Raw genomic sequence first — 12,742 nt, forward strand, 5'->3', positions numbered from 1 at the left:
ACTAACGTTCAGGGAGTTTGGCTTCTGTACCAATGCTCTGTATATTGCATGCTGCCCACAATTAACCTGGCCGAACTTGGTCTCTAATTGCCACCAAAGTTAGCCAATAAGAAAAAAAATCTGATGGGCACTCAAAGCAAGTATAATCTAAATTTGGCTGGTGAGGACTTCCTATGGCCTTGTGAAGAAAATATGGCACCATGGTTTTCTTTGTACATGGAGGTGTGACTGTGGTATCATAATTTCATCTCATCTAACCCTTTGAGTTGAAAATTCAGGGACAAACCATTGAGATAATATCTGGCAATTCTCTGTTTTTTACCATTTCTCTATTAGCTGGAAAACTAAAATAAGATGTAATACGCTGGATGTTTTAGGTGTTACGTAATTTGCTTGTGCATTCAATAGTCCTGCTCATCCTTTAAAATATAAAATAAGTTGTTGTGAATGTAGTTTTGACTTTGTTTACATGTTCTTTAATTCGATTGCAAGTTTTCTGGGGATGAGGCCATCTTTTTATGGAGTACAGTGTTATCATACTTTACCTTCTCTGATTTTGATATTTTCCAAATATTTAAATGTAACCGAGATGTCAGCTAAACCACACATTGCACAGCCTTGCCAGAATTTCTGCACATTCCTGCTGAGATTTCATTCTGTCCAGTTCCAGCTCCCACAGGACTCTTGATCTCACTTAAGGTTTGCCTTCCTTGTATAGATCTGCCACTAACATTTGTGAGGCTAGGGGCAGGGCAGGATAAAAAAAAAAAAAAAGGATTCTCACATACCCATTGTCTAAACAGATAATAAACTATTCAGTAAAATAGGTACCATTCTCCTGCATTGCCAAATTTGCCTTCATAATGACCTGGAAGGCCAAGTAAAAATTTACTATTTTGAGGCTTCTGGTTTTCCCCTGGAATTTGGCAGTGTGGGGAGAGCTAAACTCCCACCTCCAACCCCCACCCACAGTCCACCCCTTATTTTTCTCCCTGCTCCCTCCTCCATTGTCTCACAATATGAAAGGCCTCACATGCATTCATGGACATTGGGGCATGTCTAAGTTTTACCATTTGCTTTCAAGCAGTCACCCCTTAGGTAAACCTTAGTCCTAATGATATGCCTACCAGCACTGTAGGCTACAATTAGGAGGACGGACCCAGGGACAAAGGTGGTGCAGCCATGCACAAATGCCATTCCCCAAATCCTAGGGCCCTTAAGAATGATGCTAAATCTACTTGGCTTGTGCTCTATAAATGGAACAGCCAAGCCTGGAGGACAGAACATCTGTTTACAGCATGATTTACTGAATATTTTAGGCCCACTGTTAAGACCTACTGCTCAGAAAAAAAGTATTTTTTTCAAAATATTACTGCTCATTGACAATATAACTAGTCACCCAAGAGCTCTGATGGAGATATTCAAGGATATTGATGTTCTCTTTATGCCTGTTAACACATCTCTTCTATAGCCCATGGATCAAGAAGTAAATTCAAATTTCAAGTCTTATTATTTAAGAAATACATTTTGTAAGGCTATAATTGCCATGAATATTGATTCTTCTGCTGAATCTGGGTGCAGTAAAATTGAAAGCCTTTTGGAAAGAATTCACAATTTTAGATGCCATTAAGAACATTCATGATAGGCTGGGTGCAGTGGCTCATGCCTGTAATCCCAGCATTTTGGGAGGCTGAGGTGGGTGGATCACCTGAGGTCAGGAATTAGAGACCAGCCTGGCCAACATGGTGAAGCCATATCTCTACTAAAAATACAAAAATTAGTCAGGCGTGATGGTACACACTTGCAATAGCAGGAGGATTGCATGAACCTGGGAGGTGTAGGTTGCAATTAGTTGAGATCATGCCACTGCACTCCAGCCTGGATGAGAGAGAAAGAGAGAAAGAGAGAAAGAGAGAGAGAGAGAGAGAGAGAGAGAGAGCGCTTCTCTCAAAAAAACAAAAAACAAAAAAAAAATTCATGGTTCATGGGAGATGGTCAAAATATCAACATCAGCCAGGTGTGATAATCCTAGCTACCTGGGAGGCTGAAGCAGGAGGGTTCTTGAGTCTAGGAGTTCGAGACTGCAGTGAGCTACGATCCTACCTCTGTACCCCAGCCTGGGTGACTGAATGAGACTCAGTCTCTAAAAACATATATATGTATATATCTATATCTATATATCTATATCTATATCTATATATCTATATCTATATCTATCTATATATCTATATCTATATCTATATATATCTGAATATTAACAGGAGTTCGGAAGAAGTTGATTCCAACTCTTATGGATGACTTTGAGGGCATCAAGACTTCAATGGAGAAAGTAACTGCAGGTGTGGTGAACTAGGAGGAGAACTAGTATTAGAGGAGCCTGAAGATGTGACTGAACTGCTGCCATCTCTAAATAAAACTTTAATGAATAAGAAATTGGCCAGGTGCAGTGGCTCATGCCTGTTATTCTAGCGCTTTGGGAGGCCAAGGTGGGTGGATTGCTTGAGCCCAGGAGTTCAAGACCAGTCTTGACAACATGGTGAAACTCTGTCTTTACAAAAAATACAAAAATTAGCAGAGCTGGTGGTGTGCACCTGTTGTCCCAGCTACTCAGGAGGCTAAAGTGGGAGGATGGGAGGTGGAAGTTGCAGTGAGCCGAGAGTGTGCCACACACTGTACTCCAGCCTGGGCAACAGAACAAGACTCTGAAAAAAAAAAAAAGAAAGAAATTGTTTCTTATGAATGAGCAAAGATGGTTTCTTTAAAACATTTTTTTAATTTTTTTTTAATAGAGAAAGGGTCTTGCTTTGTTGTTCGGGCTGGTCTCGAGCTCCTGGGCTCAAGCAATCCTCCTGCCTTGGCCTCCCAAGGTGTTGGGATTACAGGCATGAGCCATTGTGCCCAGCTGATAGTTGTATCTTAAAATAGAATCTACTCCTGGTGAGGATACTGTGAATGTTGTTGAAATAAGGATTTAGTACAGTAAATAAACTTAGTTGGTAAAGCAGTTGGAAGGTTTGAGAGGACTGACCAATTTTGAGAGAAGTTCTACTGAGGGTAAAATGCTATCAAACAGCATCTCGTGCGACTCTGTCGCAGTAATAATAATAATAACAAGGGTTTTTAAAGAAGTGCTTTGAAGTTTGTAAAATACATTAATATTATATAACTTCAGTTCAGATCTAGATCAGTGGTATCCCACAGAACTTTCGGCAGTTATGGAAATGTTCTAACATGCTGTCCAATATCTGCTATGGGCTGCATAAAGGAGGGGAAGATACTCAAATAAATATTAGGGTATTTCTACCTATAGGTAAAATGGATACTTGGGCAAAAATGGCAAAGTCTAGTATGACAGACAAGACATTCTAAAATATAATGAAAGCTATTTTTGGTCACTGCTCATTGATTTATAAAATTTAATAATTACATGAGAATGGAGCAAACGAGCCTTAGTGAAGTTTATAATTTTATAATGTTTTGTTTTTGAGACAGAGTCGTACTCTGTTGCCCAGACTGGAGTGCAGTGGCACAACCATGGCTCACGGCAGCCTCAATCTCCTGGGTTTAAGTGATCTCCCACCTTAGCTTCCTGAGGAGCTAAGACTAAAGGCATGAGCCGCTATGCCTACCTAACTTTTTCTTTCTTTCTTTCTTTCTTTTTTTGGTAGAGACAGGGTCTCCCTATAATGCCTAGGTTGGTCTCTCCCAGAATATTGGGATTACAGGCATGAGCCTCTATGCCCAATCTTTTAAATCATTTTTTAAACATTGCTTTCAATTGTCTTTGTATTTTCTTTCTTTCTTTCTTTCTTTCTTTTTTTTTTTTTTTTGGCTGCTGAGACCTCATATATTGAGCAATCATGTTATCTAATTTTTAGTGCAATGGTCAACCCAAGAAATAGCTTGAATTCAGCTCCCCTTATGACTTTATGCCATGTGATTGTCTAGCACTTTTCTCTATTTAAATATTGTTGAAACTTCCTTTGTACATTGTACCTAGATACCAGTTTGCCTTTAGCTGGTATGAACCTAACAGATATTAGGTACAAATGTGAGAGCATTGCTGTCATTTTGACATCAGGATATGCTGACCTAATAGCAACGAAACATGTTTGCCAGCACATTAAAAGTTAGACACTGTTACCATTAGTATCAATAAACGTCAGTACAAAGCCCACACTGAAACTTTGCTGCACTGCTTGGCTATCCAAAATAAGCTGCTATTAATTTTTAAGTATTATCTTTTAAATAAAAATATAAACTGTAAAAGCCCTTGAAGAGAATGTTCAGCCTTCTAACAAGAGAACTATTTTAAAATACCAACTGCTTTTTGTTATTGAGTTTCAGAACCCTTTCACAGGATGGTAAAAAAACAAACAAAAAACGTTACAACCACAACTAATGTCATTTTTTCCATTGTTCCTGCTGAGCTCCAAACTCATTGTATACAAAGCCTACTTTTTCCACCCATCTAAATGATAGATACAGGCTATGAGATTCTTTCTTCTGTCTGTAGCAGCTTATTCAGGTGCAGCCAAATGCAAAGCTTTAGGATAAAGTGTACAAACTTTACAATACGGGATTTGAATTTAAAATATGAGACATAAAATCTGCACAACGCTGATGAAAATCAAGCACAGATATCAGGATCGAAACATATAACCTACATGGGAACGGGAGCTTTATTTCTTTTCAAGTGCTTTATTCTGCTATGGAACAGCTGAAACGAAGATACGAAGCTTTGTGGTTAAATTATACGCCCTGTAGATACTATACCAATTTTAAAAGTTACACTCAGACCAATGGATGTTCGTCAGTTCGCCTGGATTGATGGGACACTCCCGCGGGATCGCTGAGAACAAATCAGGCAGGTGTGGAAGGAAAGCCCACCTGTGCAGTTCATTTGCAGAGTTTGCGGATGGGCAGGCACATCCTTCCAGGAACAGGAGGGCTGCGGCTTTCTCCCTCAGAGCTGTGGTTTCCTTTAGTCTTTGTCTCTGACCAACCTCCTTAGCCTCAAGTGTGAATCACATTCTGGAAGCTCTACCTCCACTGTTTCTCCAATTATGTTAGAAATGTCTACTCTAGAAGGCAGAGGATCTTCTAGTTGAGAAAGTTTATTTGGGTTGATCCAGGTGTTTTCAGGACACTTCACATCAAACTTTGTGTAGAGATCATCTTTATAAAAGAGATTAGGACAGTGTGGCATTTCTTCACCTCGAATCCCCAGAGTGTGTTTGGGGAACACTGAAATAACAAAAAGGGCAGAGCTTTGCTCTCACTTATTTGCTAAATGCTCTCTCTTTTTACTGTGAGGCCTTATGCAAAATGACCTAACCTCTTTGAGGCAGTTTCTTAATTTTGACATTGAGATTAACATTTATTTTCTGGGGTTGCTGTGAAAATCAAACACAATAATGGATATTCCTGGCACAGCTGAAAGAGTAGCAATGCCTGGGTAAAAGAAAGCACATAACATTTCTAATTAGGAGAATATGAGTCAGATCAGGCTTTGCATTTCTGGTCATGTGACCTTCAGCAAGTGACAAATGTGAACTTCAGTTTTCTCATCCAGGATATAGGAATGATATCAGCATCTTCCCCACTGGATTGAGAGAAAACATGAACCCAACTTCCTTTTCTCTTCTTTACCATCTCCCACTTCTCTCTCCCTCCACCCCTCCCATCTCCCCACTTATCTCCCCTTCCACCCCTCCCATCCCCCCACTTCTTTCTCCTTCCACCCTCCCATCTCTCCACTTCTCTCTCCTTCCACCCCTCCCATCTCTCCACTTCTCTCTCCCTCCACCCTTCCCATCCCCCTGCTTCTTTCCCTCCACCCTCCCATCTCCCTACTTCTCTCTCCCTCCACCCTCCCATCCCTCACTTCTCTCTCCACCCCTCCCATCCCCTATGTCTCTCTCCCTCCACCCTCCCATCTCTTCACTTCCCCTTCCCTCCACCCTCCGATTTCCCCGCTTCTCTCCCCCTCCACCCTCCCATCTCCCCACGTCTTTCTCCCTCCACCTTCCCATCCCCCACTTCTCTCTCTCCACCCCTCCCATCCCCTATGTCTCTTTCCCTCCACCCTCCCATCTCTTCACTTCCCTTTCCCTCCACCCTTCCATCTCTCCACTTCTCTCCCCCTCCACCCTCCCATCTCCTCACTTCTCTCTCCCTCCACCCTCCCATCTCTCTACTTCTCTCCCTTTACCCTTCCCCTCCCCCCCAAACACTTTCCTGATGTTGCCTAAATTCCTTATAAACATTCAATTCTTTGTATTGATAGTGTTTTCCTTGGATCTTCTTTTTTAAAAAAGAAATCTTTTTGAGACAACTAGAATATTGACTACTTGCCAATTTTCTCATGTATTCAACTGCTCTACCTGGTACATTGACTAGACGACATTGAACTCATTGGATTCCTGAAGGGAGAAAAAGGAAAAAAATAGGGAGGTCAGCCTGTCTTCCCACTCCTAAATATATTTCACAATGTTGTCTTAGCCTAGCACAGTTTTTAAAAAATCTCTGGTACAAAGTTCTTTTAGTAATCTGATAAGCCAACTTAAAGGATTATTTCATGCATATGAAATATAAACTTTGATGAGGCTTTCTTGACATATATAAAAGAATAAAGATTAAAGCCATTATTTAATATTTGCCCTTTAAATCTGTCCATCAAATACAATTTTATGTGAAATACTTTCCACGAGTTCAGTAGTTTTCTGTTGGACTTTGGTTTTAGAAATAAAGTTTCATGAAAAACAAATTTATGTCATTACTGTGTTCTAGCAGTTGGTAAATACACTAGACAACGTATTGCTTTCACCAGAGTTAATAATCATCCACTGCTGCATGTGTCAGCAGACATTTTCCAGCGTAAGGACTCTACATGTGAAACTAGGCTTGTTTGGATAGTGGGTAGAAAGGAGGGTAGAGTATCACCAAACAGGGAAGGTCTGGGAGTCGGTAGACCTGGGTTCTAGTCCTCTCTTGAAATTAGTTTTGAACCTTATAAACACAGATATAATCTTTTCAGAGTTATTCCTAAATTGATAAATGGAGGAGATTGGGCAGTTCCTTCCAACTCAGTCAGTTGGGAACTGTTGATTGATTCTTTTATTTATTAATTTTTTTTTTTTTTTTTTTGAGACAGAGTTTGCTCTTGTTGCCCAGGTTGGAGTACAGTGGCGTGATCTCAGCTCACCACAACGTCCACCTTTTGGGTTCAGGAGATTCTCCTGCCTCAGCCTCCTGAGTAGCTAGGATTACAGGCATGTGCCACCACACCCAGCTAATTCTGTACTTTTAGTAGAGACAGGGTTTCTCCATGTTGGTCAGGCTGGTCTTGAACTCAGGACCTCAGGTGATCTGCCTGCCTCAGCCTCCCAAAGTGCTGTGATTACAGGTGTGAGCTATCACACCCAGTGATTGATTCTTGATACTGTGATATTTCTTTTTTTTTTTTTTTTTTTTTTTTTTGTATTTTTAGTAGAGACGGGGTTTCACCATGTTGACTGGGATGCTCTCGATCTCTTGACCTTGTGATCCACCCGCCTCGGCCTCCCAAAGTGCTGGGATTACAGGCTTGAGCCACCGCGCCCGGCCGATACTGTGATATTTCTAATAGAAGGACAACTAGATCATAAGATCTATAGCGCAGGGATCATGACTGTCTTATTAACCATTGAACCCTGATGTTTGCATGCGTAGATACCCAATAAAAACCTATTGAATCTGGAACAACTGAGGGCTGGCTAGCCAGTAGAATTGCATTATCTTCAATTCAGAGCTAGATCCTCCTATAGTTCGTAAGCTACAAATTTAAAAGTTAATAATCAGTGTACATTTAGGGAAACCACACAGGGAACAAAATTCTGCCATGACAGATTCCACTGACAGTAGGAATGAGGATTCTAATACTCCAGCCTACTCTCTGAAGGTCAGGTCATTTTATGACAAGCCTAAAGAGCATGACTTATGCTGACAGCTCCATCGGTTCAACAGAGGTCTTTTTTCTCAATGGAACAGATGTCTATTGTGTTGATGTTGCCTGACCTAACAATAACTGACTTCTTCAGTGGATCCTGATACTTTTTCTTCCCACTTACCCTTGGAATTTATCACCGTCAACTCCCACATGTGCCAGTGGTAGTTTTCTGTGGATCCTGATAGAAGATCAAGGTCCAGGAAAAATTAAGGAAAATCAGGGATTGTGTTGGTGCATCCTGTTCTTAGGTTGATAAAGTGCAACTGTAGCTCCACCCCCTCCCCCACCAGCAATCCAGTTTAACTGGATATTCCAGAACAAGGCTGCCCACTGCGCTTGACACATCCCAAGAAGGGTGGGGAGATTTACTAAAAACCAGGCCCGCCCTTAACCCAATCCAGCCAGCAAGCAGCAGAGGGGCTTGTGTTCCCTAAATTCCATTCGTAAAACAGATGAGCTTCACTCAGCATTTAATAATATTGTTTTGCCCAAAATTACTTTTCTTGCTGAGAGCTTAACATATATATGTCAAGTATCTTTGTGGTTGGACACATATTCGCAACTCTTTACAGTCCTAGCTAATGGATAATTTTCCTAGGATGCTGTAAGATCCTTCATCATAAACACATCCTGTGTTTGAATGATGGTTGGCAATGTTGGGATTGAGAGCTTCAATATGCACCTTAATTTCTCAATAATGTAAGTCATAGTTATCTAACTATGTTACATTATAATTACACAATTACATTATAATTTTTTTCCTCCTATATTTTTCTGCTACCTGCCTTCAGAAGTGAAGTTCAACACTAGAACAGCACTTGCCCTCCATTAATATTTAGGTGGACCATACTGACATCTCATTAACTAACTTCCAAAGTGTCACATGTTATTTGTTACAACATGGATGAACCTGGAGGACATTATGGTAAGTGAAATAAACCAGACACAGATTCAGGTGAAGAGTGCTGGGGAGATACTGGTCAAAGTATACAAAATTTCAGTTCATCAGGAAGAAAAGTTGAATAAATTGATTGTACAATATGGAGACTAAGTTAATGTATTCTCAAGTATTGCTAAGAGAGTAGATTTTAAGTGTTCTCACCACAAAAAAATGATAAGTATATGAGGTAACACACATGTTAATTGGTCGATCTAGCCATCCCACAACCTACGCATATTTCAAAACACATTATGTTCTACACAATTAATATATACAATTATTCGTGTCAACTAAAAAAAAAGACTCATGGAGTACAGGTTAGGATGTAGGAGGATGGAGATTAAATCTGGAGGAGCAAGCAGAAAATGTTCAGTTGTCAAGTGAAATAAGCTAAGCAATGACATGGAGACACACTGCAATTGATCTGTAATTGATCCAGCTCACAGTGGAAGCTGCAAAGGATGAAAGGTCCTGGCAGGGAGCAACAGAGACTTGGGGAAGGAAGGGACTTTAATCTAAGGAGAGACACAGCAGTGCGTGCAGGAGATGGGGGGTTACGTAAGAGCCACTGGAAAAACCACATCCATTATTGGATCCCTGAAGGTTCTCTAAGGGCTTTGTTTTTTCTTCTTACTTCTGTTTCTTCTTTAGGGTTCTCTAACAGGTCTGCTGATTTGGCAAAAATGTCTGGTAGCTCTAGCTAGCTCCTTTCACTTACTTTTAAACTTGAAATACTCATTCTCATGAAAATGATGATATAAGCAATAGATTTCCAGATCTACCCATAAAAATCCCTTTTCAAACAAATGTGAGTGGAATCTTAACAGGATATTAACATTTCAAAGCCAGCCTCAAGCATAAAAAGTGACGTTACCTAAGAAGTAAAAGGAGAAAAGAGTGACGGCCTGTCTGGAGTTAGGCAATCCCTGGCCCCACAACATGAATGGAAATAACGGAGGAGAAGATGAAAATAATTTGAGGCTGGGCATGGTGGCTCACATCTGTAATCCCAACACGTGGGATGGCCAAGGTGGGAGAATCACTTGAGGCCAGGAGTTTGAGACCAGCTAGGCAACATGGCAAAACTGTAGTGTTTTTACAAAAAATGCAAAAATTAGCTGGGTGTTGTGGCATGTGCTTGGGAAGCTGAGGTCAGAGGATCACTTGAGCCTGGGAGGTCAATTGATCCTCCCAGTGAGCTGCAGTGAACTGTGCAGTGCACTCCAGCATGGGTGACAGAGTAAGACCCTGTCTCTAAGAGAGAAAAAAAGGAATGAATTTGAGGGATAAAAGAGGTCCCCTACTCTTGAGGTTCACAGAGTGGAAGAAAGATTAATGCTAGGGCTCTAATAAGGTAAGTTGTAGGAGCACGAATTTCTGTTGAGCTCGAGGAGGCAGGAGTTAGGAGTGGTCATTGTGGGGATGAGAGATTTTGGAGGGTTTTTATAAATGACACTGCACTCAGATGGAGGAAAAGCAATGGCACAACACCCACCCGACCTGACAGCATCAAGGACCATTTGAGAACATGAGAACAACCGGAGCCACCTATTTTGCAATAGCCCTGCACCGTCTACAGTAGCTGACACTCAGGGGCAGAGCAGAACTAGCTGCCTACAAGAATCAAATAATTTTGGGATTTGGATTCAAAGTTTCTTTTCCTGAAAAGCAAGTCATCGTATATTAAAAACAAACAAAACAAACAACAACAACAAAAAACATGGGGCCAAACCTGAAAAGATGAAATGTACTTGGAAAGGAAAATGTGATGGCTTAGTCCATTTACATTCGTTGTCACCCTGTCACATAACTCTAGTCAGTGAATGAGGTGTCCTCTGTATATATGACAAAAGGATAAGGTTCCCCCATATACATGCATGCCAATGGGCCAGATGCTGAAAAGATGGATATAACGGGGCACTTGGTGAGACTAATGGTTTTTGTTCTTTAGATAGTGAAATGTCACTTAAAAAATGCTACTAATATCTGTTTTTGGAAGTGATTATTATTATTATTTTTTGAGACAAAGTCTTACTCTGTGACCCAGGCTGGAGTGCAATGGCACAATCTTGGTTCACTGCAACCTCTGCCTCTGGGTTCAAGTGATTCTCCTCCCTCAGCCTCCCATATAGCTGGAATTACAGGCACACACCACCACACCTGGCTAATTTTTGTATTTTAGTAGAGATGGGGTTTCACCCTGTTGGCCAGGCTGGTCTCAAACTCCTGACCTCAAGTGATTCACCACCTGCCTCGGCCTCCCAAAGGGCTGGGATTACAGGCTTGAGCAACTGCGCCTGGCCTGGAAGTGAAATTTTTAATTTACTTTGGGGCAGATGTTTTGAAAAAACTTTCGAATACATTCTTTTATTTATACAATGACCTGAATGTCGATACTCTAGATTAAGATGTCAACTAATATTGTGATATTGTGTTATAATAAGAAATTTGTATTTAGTCTCTGTTCTTGGTTCCTGACACACAACTCCTAAAACCCCTGGAATCATAGTGATAACAGTTTCTTTGGTATGCTAATGAGTCGATTAGTGGCTAGCAGTCACTACAGAGCTTCAGGATGTGAGCTGGTCACTAGAAAGACCAAGATGTGACTAGACGGTTGGGACCACCCCACCAACTTCCAGGGAGGGGAGGGGGCAAGGGACTGAAAGTTGAGTTCATCACCAATGGCCAGGGATTGTAATCAATCATGCCTACATAATGAGGCTTCTGTAAAAACTCCAAAGGACTGAGTTTAGATTGTTGAATTCATGGAGGCACCAGGAGGGTGGCATGCCTGTTGAGGTCATGGACTCTCTCTGCACTCCTGCCCATATGCCTCACCCTGTGCACCTCTTCTGTATGGCTGTTCGTCGGCATCCCTTATAATATCCTTTATGATAACTGGTAAGTGTTAAGTGTTTCCTTGAGTTCTGTGAGTTGTCCAGCTAAATAATCAAACCTGAGGAGGAGATTGTGGGAACTCTGATTTATAGCCAGTTGGTTAGAAGTATCAGTCACAACCTGGGGTTTGCAATTGGCATTTGAAGCGGGACAGACTTGTGGGACTGAACACTTAACCTGTGGGATCTGATGCTGTCTCCAGGAAGATAGTGTCAGAATTGACTTAAATTGTAGGACACCCAGCTGGTATTCTTTGGAGAATTTCTTGATATATGGAGGAAACTGTCCCCATACATCTGGTGTCAGAAGTGATATGAGAATGACAGTGAAAGTAAGAAAAACACTAGTTTTTCCTATCCCAAATAGGTATTTGGAAATATAATTTGGGTCCTTCTTTAAAGCCATGCCTCTTTACACATATATTTTATTTTTCATTCTTCAGTCTGAATATTCCACGTCTGACAATTTCTTGTTCTTAGTGAATATTAATACCTTTGAGTCTAAATTGACAGGAGATTAAAACCCAGGTTAAAATCTGAAACGAGCCCACGTAAGGAGGGACTGTAGTCTGATTGTTTCCATTTCACACTGCAGAAGAGACCACGACAAAGATTTGGCTGCTCTTATAAGCTCAACCTGCACTGAACTAAGAATGTTCTGCATGAAGCGTTAGTTAAGACTAAACAACTTTGAGAAACTCACTCTGGATTATCACTCACTCTGGACTCATCATTTTCTTGTCTGAGTCATGGGGGCAGATTATGCCCCTGAAGGGAGAAGGAAGTGAATTTCCCTCTTCAGGAAATGCTTTTTTTCCCCCCACCATTGATCATTCCAGAGTAGAAAAGGGATGCTGGATATGGGAGGGAAATATTTCTTCCTTTTTTGGGGAACTGGGAAATGAAGGGGAA

General features: G+C 41.0%; 1 long non-coding RNA gene across 3 annotated transcripts in view; it reads right to left on the bottom strand.

Annotated features, from left to right (window-relative positions):
* LOC141584878 (uncharacterized) overlaps positions 1 to 12,742 on the bottom strand; it is a 65,163-nt gene that overhangs the window by 24,184 nt on the left and 28,237 nt on the right. Inside the window, exon 3 of one of the 3 annotated variants that reach the window (XR_012518149.1) lies at positions 546 to 741. The exons of the other annotated variants lie outside the window; for them this stretch is intronic. This is a non-coding gene — a long non-coding RNA (uncharacterized LOC141584878). The remainder of the gene's footprint in view (positions 1 to 545; positions 742 to 12,742) is intronic. 3 annotated transcript variants of the gene reach the window in all.

Source organism: Saimiri boliviensis, chromosome 6, assembly GCF_048565385.1.
Source record: "Saimiri boliviensis isolate mSaiBol1 chromosome 6, mSaiBol1.pri, whole genome shotgun sequence".
Classification (NCBI taxonomy): domain Eukaryota; kingdom Metazoa; phylum Chordata; class Mammalia; order Primates; family Cebidae; genus Saimiri; species Saimiri boliviensis.